The 25,733-nt window shown below is 41.3% G+C and overlaps 1 protein-coding gene across 6 annotated transcripts in view; it reads left to right on the top strand.

Moving 5' to 3' along the window:
* Positions 1-25,733, top strand: part of DERA (deoxyribose-phosphate aldolase) — a 328,684-nt gene that overhangs the window by 194,049 nt on the left and 108,902 nt on the right. For 5 of the 6 annotated variants that reach the window (XR_014803801.1, XR_014803802.1, XR_014803800.1 and 2 more), the window contains exon 11: positions 8,831-8,928. The gene's annotated coding sequence lies outside the window, so the exon portion shown is untranslated. Of the gene's footprint in view, positions 1-8,830; positions 10,447-25,733 lie in introns of those variants that run through there. The other variant, XR_014803805.1, reaches the window with a different exon arrangement.

The raw sequence follows: 25,733 nt of genomic DNA, 5'->3' as shown, positions 1-25,733 counted from the left end.
TGCTTTCCTTGGTTCAGCTGCTCCCACCATCACCTCTCCCTGAAATCGCCTGGGAAATTCGAGTAGAGCTGACAGTAAGTGGAGCTGAGAACAACTGCTCCAGTGCATACTACGAAGGGAAACCATATGTGAAAGAACCTGTTAGCTGATATTTGGCATAGAAACGCCCCTGCTACAAATGTTAGTTGTGGTCTGTACACAACAGATGATTTTCAGCTCCAAGAATTGAGAATGCATTCTTCTCAGGTTCCCAGTTTCTTCCAGAAATATTGCATTTCTTCTGAACAACTGATTATTTTTCTTTTCTAATAGGTATTTTGTGAATTTTGCAGGGATTGCGGGGTCATATGGTAGTTCTATGTATAGTTTTCTAAGGTACCTCCATACTGTTTTCCATAGTGGTTGCCCCAGTTTACATTCCCACCAACAGTGCAGGAGGGTTCCCTTTTCTCCACACCCCCTCCAGCATTTATTACTTGTGGACTTATTAATGATGGCCATTCTGACTGGTGCGAGGTGGTACCTCATAGTAGTTTTGATTTGCATTTCTCTAGTAATCAGTGATGATGAGCATTTTTTCATGTGCTTGTTGGCTATCTGTATATCTTCTTTGGAGAAATGTCTGTTAAGGTCTTTTGCCCATTTTTCAGTTGGGTTGTTGGCTTTTTTTGCTAATGAGTTGTAATAAGTTTTTTGTATATTTAGAGATTAAGCCCTTATGAGTTGCATCATTTGAACCTATTTTCTCCCATTCTGTAAATTGTCTTTTTGTTTCTTTTTTTTTTTTTTTTCTGTTTTTTTTTTTTTTTTTTTGCCTTTTCCAGGGCCGCTCCCGCAGCATATGGAGGTTCCCAGGCTAGAGGTGTAATCGGAGCTGCAGCCGCCGGCCTACGCCAGAGCCACAGCAACACGGGATCCAAGCTGCGTCTGCAACCTCCACCACAGCTCACGGCAATGCTGGATCCTTAACTGACTGAGCAAGGCCAGGGATCGAACCTGCAACCTCATAGTTCCTAGTCAGATTCGTTAACCACTGCGCCACAATGGGAACTCCACTTTTTGTTTCTTTTTTTATGGTTTCCTTTGCTGGTTGTGGTCTGTACACAACAGATGATTTGTCAGTTTGATCAGGTCCCATTGGCTTATTTTTTTTTTTATTTCTGTTGCCTTGGGAGACTGACCTGAGAAAACATTTGTAAGGTTGATGTCAGAGAATGTTTTGCCTATGTTCTCTTTCAGGAGTTTGATGGTGTCTTGTCTTATGTTTAAGTCTTTAAGCCATTTTGAGTTTATTTTTGTGCATGGTGTGAGGCTGTGTTCCAGTTTCATTGATTTACATGCAGCATCCATTGATTTACATCCAGGTCTCCTAGCACCACTTGTTGAAAAGACTGTCTCTTTTGCATTTTATATTCTTGCCTCCTTTTTGAAGATTAACTGACTGTAGGTGTCTGGGCTTATTTCTGTGTTCTCTGTTCTGTTCCATTGGTCTATCTGTTTTGGTACCAATACCACACTGTCTTGATGACTGTGGCTTTGTAATATTGCCTGAAGTCTGGGAGAGTTATGCCTCCTGCTTGGTTTTTGTTCCTCAGGATTGCTTTGTCAATTCTGGGTCTTTTATGGTTCCATATAAATGTTTGGATTGTTTGTTCTAGTTTTGTGAAAAATGTCATGGGTAATTTGATAAGGATTGCATTGAATCTGTAGATTACTTTGGGTAGTATGGCCATTTTTACAATATTACTTTTTCCCATACAAGAGCATGGAATATCTTTCCATTTCTTTGAATCCTCTTTAATTTCCTTGATTAATATTATAGTTCTCAACATATAAGTCTTTCACTTCCTTGCTCATGTTTATTCCCAGGTATTTGATTTTTTGGGTGCAGTTTTAAAAGGTATTGTATTTTTGCATTCCTTTTCTCATATTTCATTTTTAGTATATAGAAATGTGACTGATTTCTGAATATAATCATTCAGAAGCCATCTGGTCCTGGACTTTAATTTGTAGGGAGTGTTTTTATTACATAGTCAATTTCATTTCTAGTGATCGGTCTGTTCAATTGATCCATTTCTTCTTGATTCAGTTTTGGCAGGCTGTAAGTCTACAAAGTTGTCCATTTCTTCTAGGTTGTCAAATTTGTTGGCATAGTTTTGTATTTCTGCAGTATCTGTTGTGATTTCTCCTTTTTCATTTCTTATTTTGTTTATTTGGGTTTTTTCTCTCCTCTTCTCGGTAAGTCTGGCCAGAAGTTTGTCAATTGTGCTTACCCTTTCAAAGAACCAGCTCTTGGTTTTATTGATTTTTTTCTATTGTTTTTTGAATCTCTATTTTATTGATTTCCTCTCTGATCTCTAAGATTTCCTTCCTTCTGCTGACTTTAGGTTTCATTTGTTCTTCTTTTTATAATTCATTTAGGGGGTGGGTTAAATTGTCAATTTGAGATTTTTCTTCTTTTTTGAGGAAGGCCTGTATCACTGTGAATTTCCCTCTGAGCACTGCTTTTGAAGAATCCCATAGATTTTGAATGGTTGTGTCTTCATTATCATTTGTCTTGAGGTATTTTTTAATTTCCTTCTTGATTTCCTCATTGACCTATTGGTTTTTTAGTAGCATGTTGTTTAGTCTTCTTGTAGTTAGTTTTTGCTCATTTCTTTTCCTGTGGTTGATTTCTTGTTTCATGTCACTGTGGTCAGAAACGATACTTGAAATAATTTCTATATTCTTAAATTTGTTGAGGTTAGCTTTGTGCCCCAGTATGTGATTGATACTTGAGAATGTTCCATGTGCACTTGAGAAGAATGTATATTTTGATTTTTTTGTATGTAATGTCCTGAAAATGTTAAGTCTAACTTTTCTATTGTGTCATTTAGGATCTCTGTTGCCTTATTGATTTTCTGTCTAGAGGATCTGTCCATTGATGTGAATAGGGTGTTAAAGTCTTCTACTATTATTGCATTCCCATCGATTTCTCCTTTTATGTCTCTTAGTATTTGTTGTAGATATCTGGGTGCTGCTATATTAGGGGCATATATATTGACAATTGTAATATCCTCTTCTTGAATAGATCCTTTTACCATTAAATAGTGTCCTTCTTTGTCTTTCTTTATGGCCTTCATTTTATTTTTGTCTTTTGTCTTTTTAGGGCCGCACCTGCAGCATATGGAGGTTCCCAGGCTAGGGGTCTAATTGGAGCTGTAGCTGCTGGCCTACACCACAGCCACAGCAACACCAGATCCGAGCTGCATCTGCGACCTACGCCACAGCTCACAGCAACGCTGGATCCTCAACCCGCTGAGCGAGGCCAGGGATCGAACCCACATCCTCATTGTTCCTAGTCAGATTCGTTTCCCCTGCACCACGACGGGAACTCCTGTGGCCTTCATTTTAAAGTCCATTTGTCTGATAGGAGGATTGCAACTCCTGCTTTTCTGTCTTGTCCATTGGCATGAAATATCTTTTCTCATCCCCTCACTTTCAATCTATATATGTCCTTTGCCCTAAGGTGAGTCTCTTATAGACAGTAGATGGTAGATTTTTGCTTTTTTATCCAATCTGCCACTCTGTATCTTTTGATTGGAGCATTTAGTCCATTGACATTTAAGGTAATTATTGACAGCTATGAATTTATTGCCATTTTAAACCTCGTTTTCCAGTTGATTCTGTTTCTCCTTTCTTCCTTTTTTTAGTTGGATGATTTCCATTTATTTTATGCTTGTGTACTTTTCTTTTTGGTTTTTGTGAATGTAATGTTTGGTTTTGATTGTGGTTGCCCTGTTTTTTAAGTATGTTAACCCCTTCCTGTATCTGTTTGCTTTAGCCTTATAGTAATATAGGCTCAAACACATTATTAAAAAAAAAGAGTCTAGATTTTCTTACTTTCCTTCCCCACATTCTATGATTTTTTAAGTCATTTTTTAACATCTTCATGTTTGTCCTTTTGCTGTTCCTTGTGTTTATCATCCCTATTACAGTAGTTTTTCTTTCTTTCTTTTTTTTTTTTTCGACTCAGATCTGTATGCCGGCGTATTTAAGTGATTGCTTTCCAATTATGGTTTCCTGTATCCTACTTCTTACTTCTTTTTTATTTAGAGAAGCTCTGTCAGTATTTCTTTTAGAATGGGTTTAGTATTTCTACACTCTTTTAGCTTTTGTTTGTTGGAGAAATTCTTTATTTCCCCTTGTATTTTAAATGATATTCTTGCCACATAGAATATTCTAGGCTGCAATTTTTTTTCTTTCAGAACTTTGAATATATCTTGCCACTCTCTTCTGGCCTGTAGTGTTTCTGTAGAGAAATTAGTGATAGCCTTATGGGGGTTCCCTTATAATTAATGTTTTGTGTTTTTCTTGCTGCCTCTAGAATCCACTCTTTAACTTTTACCATTTTTATTATAATATGCCTTGGTATGGGCTTATTTGGGCTCAACTTGTTTGGGGCCTTCTGTGCTTCCTGTATCTTGATATCAGTTTCCTTTAGATTTGGAAAGTTTTCAGCCATAATTTCTTTAAATATATTTTCAATCCCCTTTTCTTTTTCTTCTCCTTCTGAAATTCTTATAATGTGTAGATTGGCCTGCTCTACATTATCCCATGGATCTCTTATATTGCTTTCATGTTGTTTCACTTGGTTTTCTCTCTGCTGTCCTGATTGGATGATTTCCATTATTCTATCTTCCAAGTCACTAATTTGATCATCTGCATTATTCACTTTTCTCTTTTGTGCCTTTAGCTCAGTTTGTGTCTCTGCAAATGAATTTTCTAATTTTTCTATGTTCCTCATATTTTCTAGTTCCTTTCCAAAGAAATCTGCATCACTGTTCATATCCGCTCTTAATTCCTTGATAGTCAGCCTTAATTCCTTAAGTATTTTCACTATCTCCCTTTTGAACTCAATGTCTGTCAGATTGCAGAGGTCTGTTTCATTGTTTGCTGCTTCAGGTGAATTCTCCTGTTCTTTTATCAGGGAGTGGTTCCTGAGCTTCTTCATCTTCCTTATATTTTTCTTTTTCTGTGAGTTTAGGGAAGTCAAACTGTAGTCTTGGAGGGTTGCTTATATGCAAGAGCACCCCTTTTTATTTTGTGGGGGGTTACTATTTATTTTTGGCATGGGAGTTTGGATATTTGCCATCTCTTTCTTTGGTGTAAGCAGGCTGTTACCCCTGGGGTACTGAGTGTGTTTCCAGGGAGAAGGAGGCAATGGCTATGGCTAGTAGCCAGTGCCTGGTTGCTAGGCTCTTAACAGCAGCAAGGACCTGCAAGAAGGTGGTAATGAAGCTTAGGCAGATTGACAAGGTGCCCAGAGCATTTTGCAGTGGCAACGGCAGGCTTTGTGAGTTCCCAGAGGATTGAAAGCAACAATAGGAGGTGTTTGATAGGTATGCCCTCCTGGGGCCTGCAGGTGGTGCCTGTTCAGGGACCCCTAGTGGTAGCAGGCCGTGCCCACCTCTGGAGTCAGTGATAACTGTGATGATTTGCCCCTGCCACCTGCAGACCACGCAAGAAGCACCCTGTCCCACTTAGCCCATACAGGAGGTGCTGCACAAGCTACTCCTAGTTGCAAGGTCCTGGGAAGTGACAGTGATCAAGCCTGTTCACACTGCCCAGAGCATCTGCCCAGAGTTATCTCTGACTCCAGAGGTGGGTGTGGCCTGCCTCCACTAGGGGTCTGTGAGCTGGCACCACTTGCAGCCCCAGTCACTTCAAGAGGGCATCACATGAGTTCCCGTCGTGGCGCAGTGGTTAACGAATCCGACTAGGAACCATGAGGTTGCGGGTTCGGTCCCTGCCCTTGCTCAGTGGATTAAGGATCCGGCGTTGCCGTGAGCTGCAGTGTAGGTTGCAGACGCAGCTCAGATCCTGCGTTGCTGTGGCTCTGGTGTAGGCCAGCGGCTACAGCTCTGATTCGACCCCTAGCCTGGGAACCTCCATATGCCGTGGGAGTGGCCCAATAAATAGCAAAAAGACAAAAAAAAAAAAAAAAAAAAAAAAAAAAGGGCACCTCAGAGGAGGGCGCTGCAACTAAACACCACCTGCTGTTGCTCTTACACCCCTGGGAACACACCTGCCCTGCTGCTGCCACTGCCAAATGGTCTGGGCAGTGCCCACATGCTGGGCCCCCTGTATGGGCTAAGTGGGACAGGGTGCTTCTTGCGTGGTCTGCAGGTGGCGGGGCAAACCACCACAGTTTATCTCTGACTCCAGAGGCGGGCATGGCCTGTCTCCACTAGGGGTCTGTGAACAGGCACCACTTACAGCCCCAGTCACCTCAGAGGGCACCATAGAGGAGTGCACTGCAACTGAAAACCACCTGTTGTTGCTCTCACACCCCTGGGAGCGTACTGACCCTTGTGCTGCTACTGCTGAATGCTCTGGGTAGCACCCATAAGCTTGATCACTGTCACTTTCCAGGACCCTGCAACTAGGAGCAGCCTGTGCAGCACCTCCTGTGTGGGCTAAGCAGGACAGGGTGCTTCTTGCGTGGTCTTCAGGTGGCAGGGGCAAACCACCACAGTTATGTCTGACTCCAGAGGTGAGTGTGCCCCACCTCCACTAAAGGTCTGTGAACAGTCACCACTTGAGGCCCAATCACCTGAAAGGGCACCACAGAGGAGGGCACTGGGACTGAACACCACCTGTTGTTGCTCTCAGTCTCCTGGGAGCACATCTGCCCATCTGGGCAGCACCCAGATGCTTGATCACCATCCCTTCCCAAGACCCTGCAACTAGGAGCAGTTGGTGCTGCACTGCCTGCAGGTGGTGCCTGTTCACGGACCCCTAGTGGAGGCAGGCCACACCCACTTCTGGAGTCAGAGATAACTGTAGTGGTTTCCCCCCACCACCTGTAGACCATGCAAGACGAACCCCATCCTGCTTAGCCCATGCAGGAGGTGCTGCACCAGCTGCTCCTAGTTGCAGGGTCTTGGGAAGGGATAGTGATCAAGCATCTGGGTGCTGCCCAGAGCATTTGGCAGTGGCAGCAGCCAGGGCGGGTGCGCTCCCAGGGGAGTGTGAGCAACAGTAGGTGGTGCTCGGTTGCAGTGTGCTCTCTTTTTTTTGGAGACCCCTGAGGTGACTGGGGCTGCAGGTGGAGCCCACTCACAGGCCCCCAGTGGTGGCAGGCCACACTTCTCTCTCTGGCCTCTGAGAAGACTGTCAATGTCCATCCCTGCCACTTGTAGATCACACAAGAGGCCCCAGGTCGCACTTAGCCGCCGGCTGCCCTTAGCCCACACAAGAGGTGCCAGACCACCTGTAGCCTGCACAAGAAGCACCTGGTCTCCTGCAGCCTAAGCAAATGGCTTCTCACCACCCAAAGCCCAATCAGAGGGGCCCCACCCTCCCAGAGGCCACGCGCGCATGCGCAAGAGGTTCCTATGGAGGCCAGCCCCTCCTCCCTCGCCCTCCCCTACAATGGCGCCTTGCTTCTCCTGCGGGCCCAGACCTCCTCCCAGGATCCCTCTGCTGGGGTGTTCCGCGCCCCAGCTCATAGCACACCGCTCCCCCGCCCATGGCACGTTCCTTAGCCCCTCTGGCTGTCCCCACACAGCTAACACTAGTCCTTTTCCCGGAAGTGACCTCCAGAGCCTAAGTCTCAGGGCCCAGCCCCTGCCCAAGAATCTCAGGCTGCGGTGTGCGGCCGGTGGTGAAGATGATCTGTGCGGGTCTCATGCTTCTTTGCCCTCCTCAGTCCAGCTGCTGCGCTCTTCTCAGCACCTTTGAAGTCTCAGCTGAGCTCCCCGTCGGTTAGGTGGGTTCCCAGGGTGTGGGCTCCTTTTCTCCTTCATAGCTCCCTCTCAGGAATGCTAATCCCGTCCTGATTCCTTCTCTCTCTCTCTCTTTTCTTTTGTTCTACCCAGTTATGTCAAGAATTTCTTGCCCTTTTTGGAAGTGTAAGTTCCTCTGCCAGCATTCAATAGATGTTCTGTGTGAATCGTTTTACATGTAGATGTGTTTTTTGTTTTTTGTTTTTTGTTTTTTTTTTTTTGTCTTTTTGCTATTTCTTTGGGCCGCTCCCACGGCATATGGAGGTTCCCAGGCTAGGGGTCGAATCGGAGCTGTAGCCACCGGCCTACGCCAGAGCCACAGCAACGCGGGATCCGAGCCGTATCTGCAACCTACACCACAGCTCACAGCAACGCCGGATCCTTAACCCACTGGGCAGGGACCGAACCCGCAACCTCATGGTTCCTAGTCGGATTCGTTAACCACTGCACCACCACGGGAACTCCTAGATGTGTTTTTTTGATGTGTTTGTGGGAGAAGGTGAGTGTGACGTCTTACTCCTCTACCGTCTTGATCCTTCCTCCTATATATATATGAATTTCTATGAGTCATTTCTAAGCCCTTTGGAATCATGTTAAATTAGATCACACCTAATATATATTTTTTTAAGCAGGACAAGAGTATAGTACATTCCTTCTTGTTGTTTGATCAGTAATTGCATCCTTATCAAATGAAGAAATTGCAAGATCCTATTACTGAAATCTGTTGTAGGTGTAATATAGTTTTTAAAAATTCTGTCTTGACCCAGCTCTGAGGCCTTGGCTATAGGCTGGTTAGTTCCTCTTCCTGAAAAGCCAAGTCCATACTTCCAATCACCTGCTTTTTTGGACGACTGTGTACCCACACTAATTGCCCCAGGGCCAGGTACCAGGCAACTTGGGAAAGTCCCTGGGCTCCAGAAACCACTGAATTTATCCAAACTAGTCAATCCTCAACCTGCTTGCCCAGCGTCCTCCTTTCCTTCCCACAGAAATTATAATATAGGCAGTTGCCCCCTGCCCCCAACTTCTTCCTCATGATTGACCCTGTGCTTCTCTTGCAGGGCCCTGTATGCTGCTGTGCCCTCCTCAGGGAACTGGAACAGCTCTTTCCGGCTTCTCTATCTCCACCTGCACCTGGCCTCACCACACATCACTCAAGGTAACATGGTTCAGATGGGGCAATGCTTGACAGATGTCTTCTCCCCTTCATTGCTCCTAGTTTTTAAAAATTTAAGCAGTCCACTTTTTAAAGATTTTTCTATTTATGTTTTTAGGCTTTTCATTTGGTTTTATTTTCTGAGATTTGCTTTGGTATTATCTATCTCTCTCATTTTCAATTAATTTAAAAGATTGAAAAATAATCTATGCAAAATATATTTCAGTATGTTTCATAGAAAAATGTAAGATAAGGTGAAAGAAAAACCAAAAAATTAATATTTCTTTTCATATAGGCTTGCAAAATAGATATATTCTCCTAAAATATTCAAAACAGTGTATTAAATATTCAAATTGTCTGTATTAAAGACAAAATATAGTTATAGTGAAAAAATTGTAAATGTTAAGAGAGCTGACATTGTAAATTAAACTATATTTAATTAAATGTTATTAAATGTTTTTATAAAGATAGAACAATGCACAATTCTAGAGTTCAATATCCATCCAGTTACCAATGCAGTGAAACAATGTCATGTTTCACAGGTTAATGTCTAGCCAGTGCTTCTCCTCTGGGGAGACTTGGCAATTTCTGGAGACATTTTTGGTTGTCACAAGTGAGGCTGAGGAGAAACTATTAATGTCTAGTGGATTGAAGCTTTAGGTGATGCTAAATATCTTACAATATACAAAAAAAGCGCTCCCCAACAACAAGAATAACAACAACAAAAAACAAAGAATTATCCTATTCCAAATGTAAATAGTTCATGGGTTGAGAAATCCGAGTGTACGTATATTTAATAACATGAATGTAAGAGTAATATAGATATTGACGATTGTAAAGTGTTTCTCAGCTACCAGGTACAGTGATTGCCCATATTGTACTAATTTGTGAGTACCTCAAGAACCATGAATTAGAACACAAAGAAAAACAAGAAAACATTCGGCATTCCTGGGAAACTGTACTTTGTTATGCAATATCTGGCTCATTCACATGACCTCAGAGGAAAGATTTGCCAGGCTAATTAATTAGTCTTGTCTCTGAAGTACCTCTAGCACTGACTCTCCTCCGTACTCTGAAGCAGTGTCCATTCATCCGCGGTGGCACAACCCGCACATTTTCACAGTAATTGAATGAAGTCACCTTTGTGGTGGAAATTGGATCTTAACAGTATTGGTCATGAGGGTGGATGTTTAAAATACAAACTGTCCCATGCCAAGGCCACATCTATACAGTCCTTAATAAATGTGTGTGTGTTGGGGAGAATTCCCCTCATGTCTCAGCAGTAACAGATCCAACTGAGATCCATGAGGATGCAGGTTGGATCCCTGGCCTTGCTCAGTGGGTTAAGAACCCGGCAATGTTGTGGCTATGGTGTAGGTCTGCAGATGAGGCTCAGATACTGTGTTGCTGTGGTGTAGGTCTACAGCTGTAGCTCCGATTCCGCCCCAAGCCTGGGAATTTCCATATGCCATAGGTGTGGCTCTAAAAAGCAAAAAAAAAACAAACAAACCAAAAAAAAAGGGTGCGCGCGCGTGTATCTGCACGCGCATGCGCGCAGTGTACTATGGGGACCCTCTAAAGCACCTACCCAGTACGATGGCCTCTTGTGCTGAAATCTAAGGGTGGTGCTGTTATAATTACCTTTTAAAAAACGTGAAATTTGAGGTCTTGGATTTTTAGCTTGAAATCAGAAGGTGTTTGTGTTGGGAACCAAGTCATAAATAAGTTGGAGCACATGATAATATTAGAATGTACTTACCTTTATACTTGAATGTTGTAATAAAGGACAGGCATTTCCGTATGTCAGACTCCTGGATAAAGGACAGCATATGTGTAGAGAAATCCCAGGTTTGTGCCTAAAGCAAGATTACGGATGAAAAGGCTAAATGTGGGTGAAGCCCAGGGACACAGGCACCCTGATCCTGAGGCTGCCTTTGCTTGATTCTACCCAGGGGATCGCAAGGGAAAGAAAACTCAGGTTTAAATACTTTCACTTTCCAGGATCTTATTTCCCTTCCCCACTCCAATTTCCCTGGTTCATTTTCTCTTAATTGGTCCTTATTGGAAGTCATCATAAATCAGAATAATTTCTTTTTCATGCTCTTCAAATTTTAACTCACCAAAAAAAGTCTTTAGCTGGAAATGTCCATAAAAAATGAATATCAGTGGTTTCATCTCTAACAGGGAGAAAATGAAACTCAGACATTTTGAGTCACAGTCAAACTATCTGAGTATGATTGTGAATTGATTTATACAGGGCCTTTAAGAAACTTCATGTCCTTTTTGGAATATACTAAGCAGGAATCACTCTTTCACAAATCGAGAAATTATAACCACCCGTGAAGTTAAATGCTGTATCTGTCTTACCCTGGGTCTGTACCAGGCTGATAATTTACTTCGAGACTCAAAAAGGCAATTTGACTCTCTATCGAGTTCTCAAAATGACTTATTCAATACTGAGTATTCAGATAAAGGCTAAAGATTTCTTTCTTTTCTCCTTCCTTCCTTCCTTCCTTCTTTCCTCCCTCCCTCCTTCCCTCCGTCTCTTCCTTCCTCCTCCTCCTTCCTTTTCTTTCCATTTTTTAAACCAGGCTGGGTGACAGCCTGGTGACAGCCTGATATCACACAGTAGCTGTGTGGAAAATATTAATTTATATATGGGTAAAGATTACACATGTTCCCTTAGCTCTAAAGTTGTAAATAGGACCAACCTGCTTTCTAATAATTTCTAATTGTTATTCAGTAACTTAAACTTGAGTATTTTAAAGACATATATACATCAACATTTATGAATTTGTTAAATACTGACTGCCAAATCTAGATTGCTGAGATGGAGGGGGGGTAGGGTACACATATGTTACTTCATTTCATTTGAATGGTTACTGGGTTTATTTTATCTACCACATTAACTTCTTCAATTAGTAGAGTCTGGGCATGTGCATCAGCAAAAACTTGAGAAGACATTTCAGTGACACAAATCCAGGAACCCAACATAAATTGTAGGCTAGCTTATTTTTTGGAGCATTTTTTTTTAATTTTTAAAAATTCGCTGTGTTAATGCTGTAGAGATATACAATGAAGGTCAACCAGAAAGGTCCAGAGATGAAAGTTAAGAGAGTAGAATTTTCATCTTGGAATCATATTTCATGGTTCCATAGAGACCCTTCCAATTGAGTTCCTTTCAAGTTGTCTTCTCAGTAAAGGCCTGTAGGAGAGCTCCCTTACATGATTTTTTACTTTATGGTCATGTGACCTTGAAGAAGCCCCGAGCTTCAGTTTATCTATTTGTAAAATGGGGACAACTGCTTTCTTTGCTTTGCAGAGTTGTCAAGCCTAAGAGGAGTTAAGTATCAATTATAACCCTGGACAAACACCAAAGCTTTATACTGATGCAAGACCGTAGTATTGTGACAAACATCAGTGGATTTAACAAATAATAAAGAAAGGCTAGTTCTTATTTTATGAGCAAAGGATGCAGGATGGACTCCCAGGATTAAAATAGTGGTGTGGTTAAGGAGCACTGTAAGAGAAGAGGTAAAATCATGAAATCGAAGTTTTTCAAATTTTGCTCAGGCTCTCTCTAGCGTTTAGTCCTTTCTGTTACCTCATGTAAGATCAGTTACATTCTATCTCCTGAAGGAAAAGCTTGAGATTTTTAGAGGATTCAAATGTGGGGAGTGGTGCTTCCCTGACATAGAAATATTTTCATCTACAGGATGCATAAAAGGCTACCTGGCCAGGAAACCAGGTTCCTCTTATTAGACTTCCAACACTTCTTATTTTTTTAATGAAAATTTGATTTTACTGAAGTCTCATTGATTAACAACGTTGTATTAGTGTCAAGTGTACAGCAAAGTGAATCAGTCATACATATAAATATATCCATTTTTTTCCATGTAGGTTATTACAGACTATTGAGTAGATGTCCCTGTGCTATACAATAGGTTCTTGCTAATCGTCAGTTTTATACAGTAGTATGTATGTGTTATTCCCACCCTCCCAATTCTTCCCTCTCCCCCAGTGGTTTCACCTATGGTAACCATAAGATCGGTTTTGAAATCTGTGAGTTTGTTTCTGTTTTTAAAATAAGTTCCTTTGTATCTTTTTTTTTTTTTTTTTTTGTCTTTTTAGGGCCACTCCTATGGCATGTGGAAGTTCTCAGGCTAGAGGCCAAATTAGAGCTGTAGCTGCTGGCCTACACTGCAGCCCCAGCAACACCAGCTCAGTGCTGCGTTTGTGAACTATACCACAGTTCACGGCAATGCCAGATCTTTAACCCACTGAGTGAGACCAGAGATCGAACCCACATCCTCATGGATACTAGTCGGATTCATTACCACTGGGCCACAACAGGAACTCCTGTATCATTTTATATTAGATTCCACAAATAAGAGTTTGAAGTTCTCTAAGTATTCGTGTCTTGAATAGGATTTCTCATCTTGCTTACTAAGTAATTTGGTTCATCAGATACTCTTCTGCCTGTTTTCTATGCCTGTTAGTCACACATAGCAAAGTAAGGGAAGGTAAAGAAGGGGACAGATAAGGAAGGCAAGGAAGGGGAAAGGAAGGATCAGAACATTTTTTGAGCACCTGCTATGTATCAAACACTGCATCAGACACTTTATAGTTTAGAAAGTTAAACCGTTATAGTCTAGTACTTTTTTTTTTTAAGGGCTGCACCTGTGGCATGTGGAAGTTCCCAGGCTAGGAGTCAAATCGGAGCTGTAGGTGCCAGCCTATACCACAGCCACAGCAACACCAGATCTGAGCTGCGTCTGTGACCTATATTACTTCTCACAGCAACGCTGGATCCTTAACCCCATGAGTGAGGCCAGGGATCAAACCCGCATACTCATGGATATTAGTCAGGTTTGTTACCACTGAACCACAATGAGAACTCCCAGTCTAATATTTTCTTTGCTGATTCCAGTGACTATTGGACATTTGAAAGTCATTTATTTTTTTCAGATTAAGTGCTAATAACTTAAAAACACACTTTCTGTCTCACTAAGCCAAGTAGTATCTTTGGATGTTACCTTAGTTTTGGTTGGGATTACAAAAATAGCCTAGACTGGGTAATTAAAACAACATTTTATTCCTCTCAGTTCTGGAGGCTGGGAAGTTCAAGATGAAGGCACAGGCAGACTTGGTACCTATGTGATATCTGTTAAGAGCCTGCTGGTGTGTGGTTCAGAGATGGCCAATGCTTTCCTATGTCCTCACCTGGCAGAAGGGGTGAGAGAGTCTCTTCTATAAAGGCACTAATCCCATTCATGAGGGCTCCACTCTCATGGCCCAATCACCTCCCAAAGGTGCCACCTCTCAATACCATCAGGTTGAGGGGTAAGATTTAAACATATGAATTTGGAAGCGGGGGGTGGGGGGTCACATTCAGTTCATAACCTGAGGAATAGAAATGCTCCCTGTCTTGCTAAATAGACAAAGTATAACCCTATTCTCTTCAATCAGAGTTTGGTCCTCTTCAGTGTAACTCAGCCATTTATGTAGGCACTGACAGAATGCTAAAAGTCCTGATAAAGCTACTCATCAGCTCTTGAGAATTCTTTTGTATCTCCTCCTTAGGAGCAGTTTAGTGATAAGAGATAGATGAATAAAGCCTAGAGATCAATTAACAGGCTAGATGTGTCTTATCTAAACAGGCTATGTTATTCAAACCACAGCTTTCCTTGTGTGCCTGCCTAGAAGGTGTTTGGTGGAGAACACAGATGCTTAAAAATGAGCACCTGCTTTTCAAGTGAACACAGTGGAATTATAGATCAGATTTTTCCTGGGTTGATAAAATACTCACTTTCTTTTTTTTTTTTTAAGAGAGTGTCCTATCTTTGGGCTAAAAGAGTTTGAGGTCTTCAGTGAAACTTTGTTTTTCACATTTTAGATAGGTTTGTCCTTGACTCTGCTGGCCTGCTGGAATTCATAGAGCAAGCAGAAAAATAAGAGAAAGAAAGAGGGGGATCAAGCTGAATTTGGCAGTCCAAAGGATTTTTTTCAGTAAGCATGGTGGGGTGCTTTTCCATGGTGATCCACATGGTCTGCTATTGAAAATGTCTAATAAGACCAAGTCTCTGGTTAAAAAGGTCCCAAATCTCCCCTTCCTGTATGAGGATGAAGAGCTCCTATGAAAGCAATAGAATTCTAGGACTGTGGTTATTTTGACTTTCCATCTGTTCTTTCCTTTAAAAGACCTCTTTCCTCCAATGAACTAAGATCAAGAATGCAAGAGATGGGACAGAGAGGGAATGAAAAATGAATTCTGTTTGGACACATTGAAACTGTAGTGCTCCACATGAAGGTACCTAACAGATGGGTTTAGGAATAGTTCTGGAACTCTGAAAAGAGATATGGGCTAAAGAGAGGGACTTGGCTCATTAGGTCTAGATGGTTCTTGACACCATGAAAATGAATAAGATTTCCTAGGATGAGTAATACATAAAGTAAAAAATGGAATCTAGGGTAGGACTATGGAGGCAACGCCGACTTCTTGCAGCATTGATGGCAAAAGAAAATCAGTACAAGAAAACTACCACTGACACACAATACCTAGATTAAATGGAAATGGAAAACTTCTGCTTGTCTAAGCCACAATATTAACATTTTAGCCATTTTCACACCTTATATTTTGAGGTGGATGGTCCAATTAGTGGTGGTTGATGGTACAACAGGGAGTGCAAGGTTGCAGAGAAACTTGTGTGTGAGAGGATTAGGGCATCGGAGGGTGGGAGAAGGAGAGAGGGAGAGAAAAATATGCTTAAAAGGAAGGGAAAAGAGAGGTGTGTGTGTGTGTGTGTGTGTGTGTGTGCGCGTATGCAGAATTTGAGCTGCAAAATATTCAGTGAATACCCCTTTATGTTTATCTGTCTCTTATAAAACTAATAATGTAGACAGAAATATGCTCCAAATAACTGATTGCATACTTGATTCTTTGGTTCCATGCATCATCTGTGTAGTAAAAGTATTGCTATGATATTTAACATGATACCTCTGACATTCATCTCTGACAACAATGTAACAATGTGCACTTGAAATTTCAGAAATTCAAAATATGAGGATGCCTGTTCTTCCTTGGGTTCATTTATTTTCAATTTGTTCTTCAAACACTTATTGACTGCTTTGTCAATAAACAGTCAACAGGGAGAATGATTTCTTCCTTTTGCAGGGCAACAGGGGCACAGAGGTAAGTGGTCTCTGGGCCTGGGGTGAGAGTGGTGGGGCTGCCTCTTGTGGTTCCGGCACATTTCTCCAGACAGACCTCCCTGGAAGGTCATCTCTAGGAGCCAAAGTCAGATCTTCAGGCAACTGTATACAGTCAGTGCTCTGGATCTGTGAGTTCCACATCTGTGGGTTCATCCAGACATAGATCAAAAATATTTGGAAGCAAAATTCCAGAAAATTCCTCCAAAGCAGAACTTGTATTTGCTGCAAGTCAGCAATGATTTACATATAACATGTACATTGTATTGACAACTATTTACATAGCATTTATATTATATTAGGTATTTTGAGTAAACTATAGATGATTAAAGTATACAGGAGAATGTGCCTGGGTTATATGCAAATACTATGCCATTTTATAGAAGGGCCTTTGGCATCTTCAGGTTTGGGTCTTCCTCCTGGGGTCCTGGAACCAATCCAGTGGAAACTGAGGGCTAACTGTTGGTCTGAACAAAAGCAGCCCTGACAAGCTTTAGTCTCAACACTTCAAAAGCAATGTCTCTGAAACTTGATTCTTTATCTTCCCTGCTTCGCTGAAATTTCTCCTCCTCCCGTCTTCACTTCTCTTGAGACAGTATCACCATCCTCTCAATAAGTGAATTCCTAAATACTTTCTAAGTTGTGACCCATCAATGGGTTGTAAAATCAATTTAGTGGGTTGTGACCAGCATTTATTTATTTATTTACTTATTCATACTGTAGGAATAGTAAAACTTTTTATAATTGAAGTATAGTTGATTTTAAATGATTCAGTTAAACACACATGTAATATACATACACACATTCTTTTTCAGATTCTTTTCCATTATAGGTTATTGAAAGATATTAAATATAGTTCCCTGTGCTATACAGTAGGTCCTTGCTGTTTATTTTATATATAGTAGTATGTATCTGTTAATTTCAAATTCCTAATTTATCCCCCCCTTTCCCCTTTTGATACCATAATTTTGTTCTCTGTCTGTGAGTCTGTTTCTGTTTTGTAAATAAATAAATTTGTATCATATTTTAGATTCCATATACAAGTGACATTATATGGCATTTGTCTTTCTCTGACTTACTTTACTTAGTATAATAATCTCTATGTCCAGCCACATTAGTGCAAATGGCATTATTTCACTCTTTTTTATGGCTGAGTAGTATTCCATTGTGTATATATATCACATCTTCTTTATCCATTCATCTGTGATCAGCATTAAAGACGGAAACAAAATTGAAAATCTCAGTGTTCATTGCATATAGTAAGGTTCAGTATTGCTTTGTGAAACTTTAGTCTCAGTTACTCATAAGTGTGAATGCATGTGTGGGGTGTGGAGGTGTATACTCAGTGTCTCAATGTAAAATCCTTGCTAATGTGATCACAGTCAAAAATTTTTGAAAGTTGCTGCTCTCTGTCATCCTGCTGATAAAACTGGGCATTGCATTAACTTTCTCCTTGTTATTAGATGTATTTCCATCTCATTGCTCAGTGACTTCCTTCCTTCAGGGCTCCATTGTTTTAGGGTAACTGTTGATCTCTAGTGGTACCTCTCACTCCTTCAAGTACCCAATGCAGCCAGCCTTCTGGCATGCAGATAGCGGCCCCAGCCCCATCTCCTTCCATTGTTCCTCATTTAGCTCATCCTCATCAGTCATACTGAGAGAATCCCAGCTCTCTGAACACTCTTTCTTGCCTCTCTGCCTAAGCTCACATGTGCGGTTCTCTGCCATAAAGGTCTTTGCATTTTTATTACCCCTTTTTGCTGTGCATTTAATTCTTACTCTTCCCACAGAGCTTAGCTCAAGGTCACTGCTGCTGATAAACATTCCTTAGCCCCTCTGTCTGGTTCCTCTATTCTTTTTATGCTTAAAAAAAACTTTGTACATTTCCTCAACTGTTGTCCTGTGTCTGAATTTCAGTCCACTATGTAGGAAAGCAAAACATATAAGGAGGCTACAGCTTAATTTATATAAAGGATCCTATTTTCTCCCAAGGTGGTGGACACTTAATGTCAGTCAGTTGGAGGTTTATCCTCCTTTTTCTGTAGTAGAGGCTAAGTTTTAGGGTCTTTGGATGGTGCTATGGCTTGGACAGAGGGGAGAGCTTAGAGAGGGAGAACATGTGATTCTTGTTATGTATCAAATGTGCCCTCCCCCAGATCTATGGGTTGAAGCCCTAACTCCCATGTGGTTGTATTTGGAGATGGAGGCTTTGGGAGGTAACTGGGGTTAGATCAGGTGATGAAGGTGGAGCCCTCATTGTAGAATTAGTGCCCTTAGAAGAAAAGAAAAAGAGCCTGTTCTCCACTATGTGAAGACGAAGGCTGTCTACAAGCTAGAAAGCTGGCCCTCACTAAGAACCAAGTCTGCTGGCACCTTGATCTTGGATCCCCAGACTTCGGAAATTTAAAAATTAAGTGTCTGTTGTTTATAAGTTAAAAAAAAAAAAAAGCCAGCATCTTCTAAACATCCATCTCCCTTGTGTGGATTAAATTGTGTCTCCCAAGAGGCGTGTTCAAGTTCTAACCCCTAGTTCCTGTGAATGTGACTTTTCTTGGAAATAGGATCTTTGCAGATGTAAACAAGTTAAAATGAGGTACTACTGGATTAAGCTGGACCTACTTCCAATACTTAGAAGGAGAAGGGATTTGAAGACACAGAGGAGAAACAGGGAGGAAGGCCAGGTGAAGATGGATGCAGGGATTAAAGTGCTGTGTCTACAAGGAAGGCCAGCACCAGTGCAGGCAAGGCAGGAGCATGGACCAGACCGTTCCCTAGAGCCTTCAGAAGAAGCATGGCCCTGCCGACACCTTGATTTTGGACTTCTGGCCTTCAGACTTGTGACAATATTTTCCTTTTTTTTTTTTTTTTCTTCTTCTTCTTCTTCTTCTTTTTACGGCCACATATGGAAGTTCCTGGGCTAGGGATGAAATCAGAACTGCAGCCAAGGCCTACGCCACAGCCACAGCAATGCCATATCCAAGTGGCACCTGCAACCTATGCCACAGCTCGTGGCAACATGGATCCTTATCCCACTGAGTGAGGCCAGGGGTTGAACCCTCATCCTTACAGACACCATGTCAGGTTATTAACCTACTGGGAACTCTTGTTGTTTTAAGTGACATAGTTTGTGGGTTTTTTTTTTAAAGGAAATATCTAGAAAAAGAACCCACTCCATCATCCACATGGCCCCTTCAGGCCACTGCTGCTCTCATGCCTAACCAGGTAGGAAATCTTTCTGGTTTCTTGTGGTTCTGAGGTCTTGCTGTCTCCTTTCCTCCTTCCTGCAGTTTATTTCAATTTGGGGAAGTTATTTAAAAAACAATATCCTGCTACATAATTAGTACACTTCCCCAAAGTCCATGATTTATTTGACTTTTGCTTGAGGAGAGAGGGTGTATCTTTTTGACTTGATAACTGTAGTGCCCAACCTACAATATGTGTTTAATAAGTGAGTCTGGTTGACAATGTGTCTGAAGGAGAGAATAATGAGCAGAGGTTCTCAAATATCTGTGTGTCAACGCTCTTTGCAGTACCAGAATTTCTGGCAACACACTTAAGGGAATTAAAACACAAAAAGTTGTTTAAATAAGCAAATTGGGAAAACTGAGAAAGAAATGTTCATGGTTATCACGCGTTCAATTGCTGCCATTCAGCAATATAGGACAATTTACTGCCCTGACCATGCTTTCTTATTTATGTATGAAGTAAAACCTGACAGTTTTAGTAATCACATGATCTGAGATCACAAGTATACTCACACTATAGTCAGATGTGCAAAGAAAATGTAAATTCTTCATTTTTCAATAGTAAGCTGACCTTCATTACAAGCTTCCACCCATTGGATAGTGAAGGAAGAAAACCTCAGCTGCGGTTTTAGTCTAGTGTTTAAATAGTCTCGTTTATGTAAATCAGCCTCAGTGTAGATGGTTCAAACAAAATGCTGTCTGTTTTTTGGAATTCCATCTCCACTCCCATAATATTTGTTTCCTAGTTGCTGCAAACTGGGTGGATTAAGGCACAAAAATTCATTGTCCACAGTTCTGGAGGTCAGAAGTCCAAAATCAAGGTATTGGCAGGGCTGTGCTCAGCCCCGAACTTTTAGGGAACTCCTTTTTTTTTTTTTTTGCCTCTTTCTAACTTCTGGGAGTATATTAGCAATTTTTGTCACTCCTTGGCTTGCAACTGCTTAACTCCAGTCTCTGCCTTCATCATCACGTGAGGTTCCCCTAGGTATCTCTGTCTTCACATGGCTGCCTTTTTTCAGAGTTCAGAGTGCTAACCATTACACAATGGAATCCACCTGTCTTTGCTCTTTTTTGGCCACACCTGTGGCATGTGGAAGTTCCCAGCCCAGGGATCAAACTCGCCTCGCCACAGCAGTGACCCAAGCCACAAGAGCGACAATGCCAGATCTTTACCCACTAGGCCACCAGGGAACTCCCACCCGGCCACCTTCTTATAAGGACACTGGTCAAATGGATTTGGAGCCCACCCCACTCCAGTAGGACCTCGTTTTTAACTAACTACTTCTGCAATACCTTATTTCCCAATAAATACTGGGCATTAGATTTCAATACCATTCAAACCTTAAACACAATTCAAACCTTGATAACCATCTTTTCTTTACAATGGTATTGCAGTACATGAAAGAGGGTAATTGCTTATCTGACCACAGGTCACTATGTTCCATACCTCACCCACCTCTGTTGAGGGACAGTTGTTCTCAGTTGCTCTGGGGGCTGCTCGCTAAAGTACAACTTTTCCTATTCTTGTTCTAATAGTGCCACTGCTGAAGTGTGGTATGGGTGTAACCCATCCTCCATTCTCTTCTGCTTGGTTAAGACTCAACAAATTTCCTAATTTTCCTTTGGGAGCATGTGGGAAATTTGCAGTTCAATTTCTCAGTCCCATCTCCATCATCAGGAGAGCTGAATTCCACCTTTCTTTTTGCCTAACATTCCTGGGGTTCCTGTCATGACTTAGCAGTTAACAAACCTGATTAGCATCCGTGAGGATGCAGGTTCAATCCCTGGCCTTGCTCTTTGGGTTAAGGATCTGCCATTGCCGTGAGCTGTGGTGTATGTCGAAGACACAGCTTGGAGCCTCTGTGGCTGTGGCTGCTGTGCAGGACAGCGGCCACAGCTCGAATTTGACCCTTTGACTGGGAACCTCCACATGCCATGGGTGTGGCCCTAAAAAAAAATTATATTCCTGTTGCCTCTCATAGATTAAAAAAAAAATGCACAAAGCAGCCTCTTCCCAGAGTCATAAATAGAAGACAGAGTAAAAACCTCTCTGCTCTCAGGCTTTTACTTCCCTAACTGCAGATTTCTCCAGCTTTCTTTATATCTAACATCTCTCCTTCTGCAGGGTCATGAGAAAGATGGGCTAGGAGAAGAAAATAATAAAAGGACTCTGATATTTGCTTTCTTTTTCTACCTCTGTCTTCTCAAATTTCCCATAATCCCATGAACTGAAAAGAGTGGACCTTTTCCTCCTATCTGTCAAATGGGCCTTCTACCCTAGGGCAATAAGCCTTATCGCCAGATCATCATGGGAGAAGGGACCCTATGATTGGACTCCTCCTGACCTGGGCTTAATATAGGAGGTTTTAGATGTCTTTGAATTGGGAATAGCCAAAGAAGTTGGTTTAATACCTCTCCCCCCAAAGTGTCTTATGTGTTAATAGCTTGAATTGCAGTGTATAAATTCAGAGAGTAGGCTTTGGAATGAGACTTCAGATCCCAGTTCTACCACTTACTGCTTGAAATTGGGAAAGTTACATTGCTTTTTCTTTCTTTTTTTTTAAATCTTCTTCTTTTTTTTTTTTTTTTTTTTTTTTTTTTTGCTTTTTAGGGCCAAACCCACAGCATATGGAGGTTCCCAGGCTAGGGATCAAATCAGAGCTGTAGCTGCTGGCCTACAAATTGGAGCTGGAGCTGGAGCTGGAGCTGAGCCATGTCTGTGACCTACACCCCAGCTCAGGGCAATGCCAGATCCTTAACCCACAGAGCAAGGCCAGGGATTGAACCTGCGTCCTCATGGATTCTAGTCAGATTCGTTTCTGCTGAGCCACGGCAGGAGCTCCTTTTTTTTTTTTTTTAAATAATCTTTATGAGTCTTTATTTCCTGGTCTTGAAAATAAGAATACTAATAATACCTCCCTTGAGGGTTATTATGAAGAAGAAAAGAAGTAGTAAAATGTTCTAGGAGTACCTGACACATAGTTCTTGCCCTGAAATGTTGGCTGGTGTTACTAGTAGCATTTATTTGGCATTACCCAACTGGCCATTATGTCCTACCTTTTTTTTTTTTTTTTTTTTTTTACTCCCAGCCGCCAATTGTAGTCCTGTCTGCAAGGCATTTTATCTGACAAGACTTTGCCTTTCACGCAATAGCTTATATCTTCAGTTTCGACAAAGACACATTTCACTCTTGGATCACAAATTGCATGGAGGGTTGGAGCCCATCAGGACTTACTAAGATCCAGTGTTGAATGACTCCATGTCCAAGCTAACCATGAACTTTCTAAGATAAAGAGGAAAGGCTGGCCTCTTAAATGCTAAAGCAGACATAACATAACTTACTTAAATTTTTTCGTTTTATTTTGAAGTAATTCTTTTCTTTATATTCTGGATATATGAAAAAGATGACATTTTCAGGACAATTTTCATCTTTCTGTGTGATGTATCTATCAATTTAAATATAATGGAAAGCTTTATGAAACAAATTTCGACCTTCCTGGTGGAAACAGAGTACTTTGACATCTAATTTTTAGTTCAGATTTTTATATGAAAACCCCTCTGATGATTTATTGATCTCGAGAATAAGAACTCAACTGAGAGATACCGTTCTTTAAGGACAGGAGGTTGCCATAGCCCCATTTATATTTAACTTATTACTTATGACAAAGGACTTTTACCTTATTAGTACTATTCCATGAGAATCTACCCAGCAAATATTCTTGTAGCATATTTTGAAGAGTAATAGAACCTAATTTGTGAGAGCTCTTCATCTGTCTTTGTGCTATTAAATGCTTATTGAAATATAGCTAAGACTACTAGTTTTCTTACTGGAAATTATAGGGTTTGGAAATTATTGAAGTGAGAATTAGCAAGGTTCTGCTCTATTTAACCCAAGTTTTCCCTACTACAGCTTAAAAGCCATTAGTTCTTGTTCTGTCTTTTTGACTAATGAGAATAATTGATTCCTGTCTTCTTTTTACATTATTCATTTATGTATTTTTGTCCATTAAGCTTTCCCTTTTAAAGTGATGTTTTCAAGAAATGCCATATAGATGTTCCGTGAGTAGAGGTTCCTGGTTATACTAATATGAAAAGGTGAGTAACCTTATTTCTGGGTCATTAAACCAATTGGTGGAATTGAAATTTGACAAACAAATCTTTTCCATCTACAACTTTAGCGTGTCTATCAGATTGGAATAAAATGCTTTGCTTAATGCTTTTCATTTTCCTACTTACCCACTAATTACCTGAGTCTGTTCTTTAAGAATTTCAGAGCAGGAAGTATCATTTGAAATCATGAAGCTCAATTTCATCAATTTATAGATGACCCTGGATGGTTAAGTTCTTTCCAGCCCCAGGTTTTCTCACATGCCAGTAACACCATCTTGCCCTTCAGATCTCAGCTGAAAGCTTAAATGTTAAATGTCACCACTTTAAAGAGACCTTCTCTGTCTCTCCTCTCTGGGAAGGCTTTTTGTCCTTCCCTTGTCACTGTACTTTCTCGATATTCTTCCCACTACTTACTATAGGAATTATGGTATGTTGTGTAATTATTTATTCACTTTCTGCCTTTTCTGCTATACTGTTTCATGAAGGCAAGCTTGGTGATGCAACCTGGAATTACCAGGTGCCCTGTACTCAGCAAGGTGCTGATGCTATGTAGGCACTTGATATGAGAGCTGGACCAGAACTTTATCTTCTTGCTTTTCTTCTTTTTTTTTTTTTAATTATTATTATTATTATTGTCTTTTTGCCTTTTCTAGGGCCGCTCCTTCAGCATATGGAGGTTCCCAGGTTAGGGGTCCAGTCGGAGCTGTAGCCACCGGCCTATACCATAGCCACTGCAACGCCAGATCCGAGCCACGTCTGCGACCTACACCACAGCTCACAGCAATGCTGGATCCTTAACCCACTGATTGAGGCCAGGGATCGGACCTGCAACCTCATGGTTTCTAGTTGGATTCGTTAACCACTGCACCAAGATGGAAACTCCCTTGCTTTTCTTCCTTAGTTACACACACACACACACACACACACACACACACACACACGCCCCAACTCTTGGTCGTATGATGACCATTAGACTTCTGCAAGTATGGTGGCATACTCAGCCCAGGCAGGAGTTCTTATAAAAATGTTAAGTGCAAGGGACTGTTGTGATTATGCAGAAATCATTAGTTGCAACATTTGGGAAGTGGAGTATTCACGGTTTTTCTCCCAAGAGGGAATGTAGATTGTGAAAATGGAAAATGCATAGTTGGCTAAAGAACCAACTTGCAAAACAGTATGTGGACATATTCATGTACTAAGTTGAAGCCAGTGATTTTGTGAATTGGTGCCATAAGAAATTGTGGTGAACCATTATTTGTGACTGTAGTGCAATATAGCATCACCTGTAGAGTTTTTGAAAATCACTGATGCTCTGTCTCTACGCTTGGATGCATTGGATTAGCAACTCCAGTGGTGGGTCCTGGGAGAGCACGCGTTTATAAATTGCCATGAGTCATTCTGTTGCGTACCAGAGTTCAGAACAAAATAGAGGATGCGCTCTGGTCCTGGGCAGCTCAGTTTGTGTTCAGTGTGTTGAGTATGTCCTTCTGAAAATCAATAAGCCAGTGACTACCATGACTGGGAGATTGTGTATGGCAATGATGTTTCTTAGAAGGTATTTTGTAGATAGCCATTGATAGTGTTACTTTAGGCTGCAGTCTGTATAATTTGTTATGGAACAGTTCTGAAAATGGTTCTGACTTCTTTTAAATGTGGTCCATCTACACAGTAATTTTTGTTGCAGCGATTACTTTTCCTGGAAACATGCCAGTTGTGCCTTCATGTAGATTTGTCGCCTCTCTCTGCCCACTCACCATATGGATCCCTTCTCCTGTTTTCAGTCAGAGTTCAGGGCTTGTCTCCTTCAGAAAGCTTTCTATAAACAGCTCCTCCATTCTCCTTATGCACGCGGTTTGTCAAGCTGATCCGGGTTCACCTCTGTAAATCTCTGTGTCTTATGCATGCACTTCCATGAGTAGCCTGTTTGTAACCATGTCCCCTTAATAGCTGTTCAGCAACTTTTTAATATGGATTACAAAGACCCAAAGACATATGGCCCCAGCTGATGAATGTCCAGTAAATATTTGTTGACTAAATGAGTAGCCAGGCCTACTCCTTCCAGGCAAGCATTTTGACAAGGGCAAGTTTAAAGAAAAAGTGGAGCGGGGGGGTGGCGGTTGTTGGCAGTTTGTTCCTGTGAAATAAAAATGAAATAGAGTTTTTTTCCTTTTTCTCGTGGCTGATTTCCTTTCACAGGTTTCTTCACCAACTGGCTAGTGTCCAACTTTGTCAGAGCTGAAACAT

The sequence above is a fragment of the Sus scrofa genome, chromosome 5 (genome assembly GCF_054392235.1).
Source record: "Sus scrofa isolate SSC_HxYL_T2T_F1_AM1 chromosome 5, Sscrofa_HxYL_maternal_Yorkshire_Landrace_v2.0, whole genome shotgun sequence".
Classification (NCBI taxonomy): Eukaryota; Metazoa; Chordata; class Mammalia; order Artiodactyla; family Suidae; genus Sus; species Sus scrofa.
Note: the sequence above shows the minus strand (reverse complement) of the source record. Positions and strands in the feature narration are given on the sequence as shown.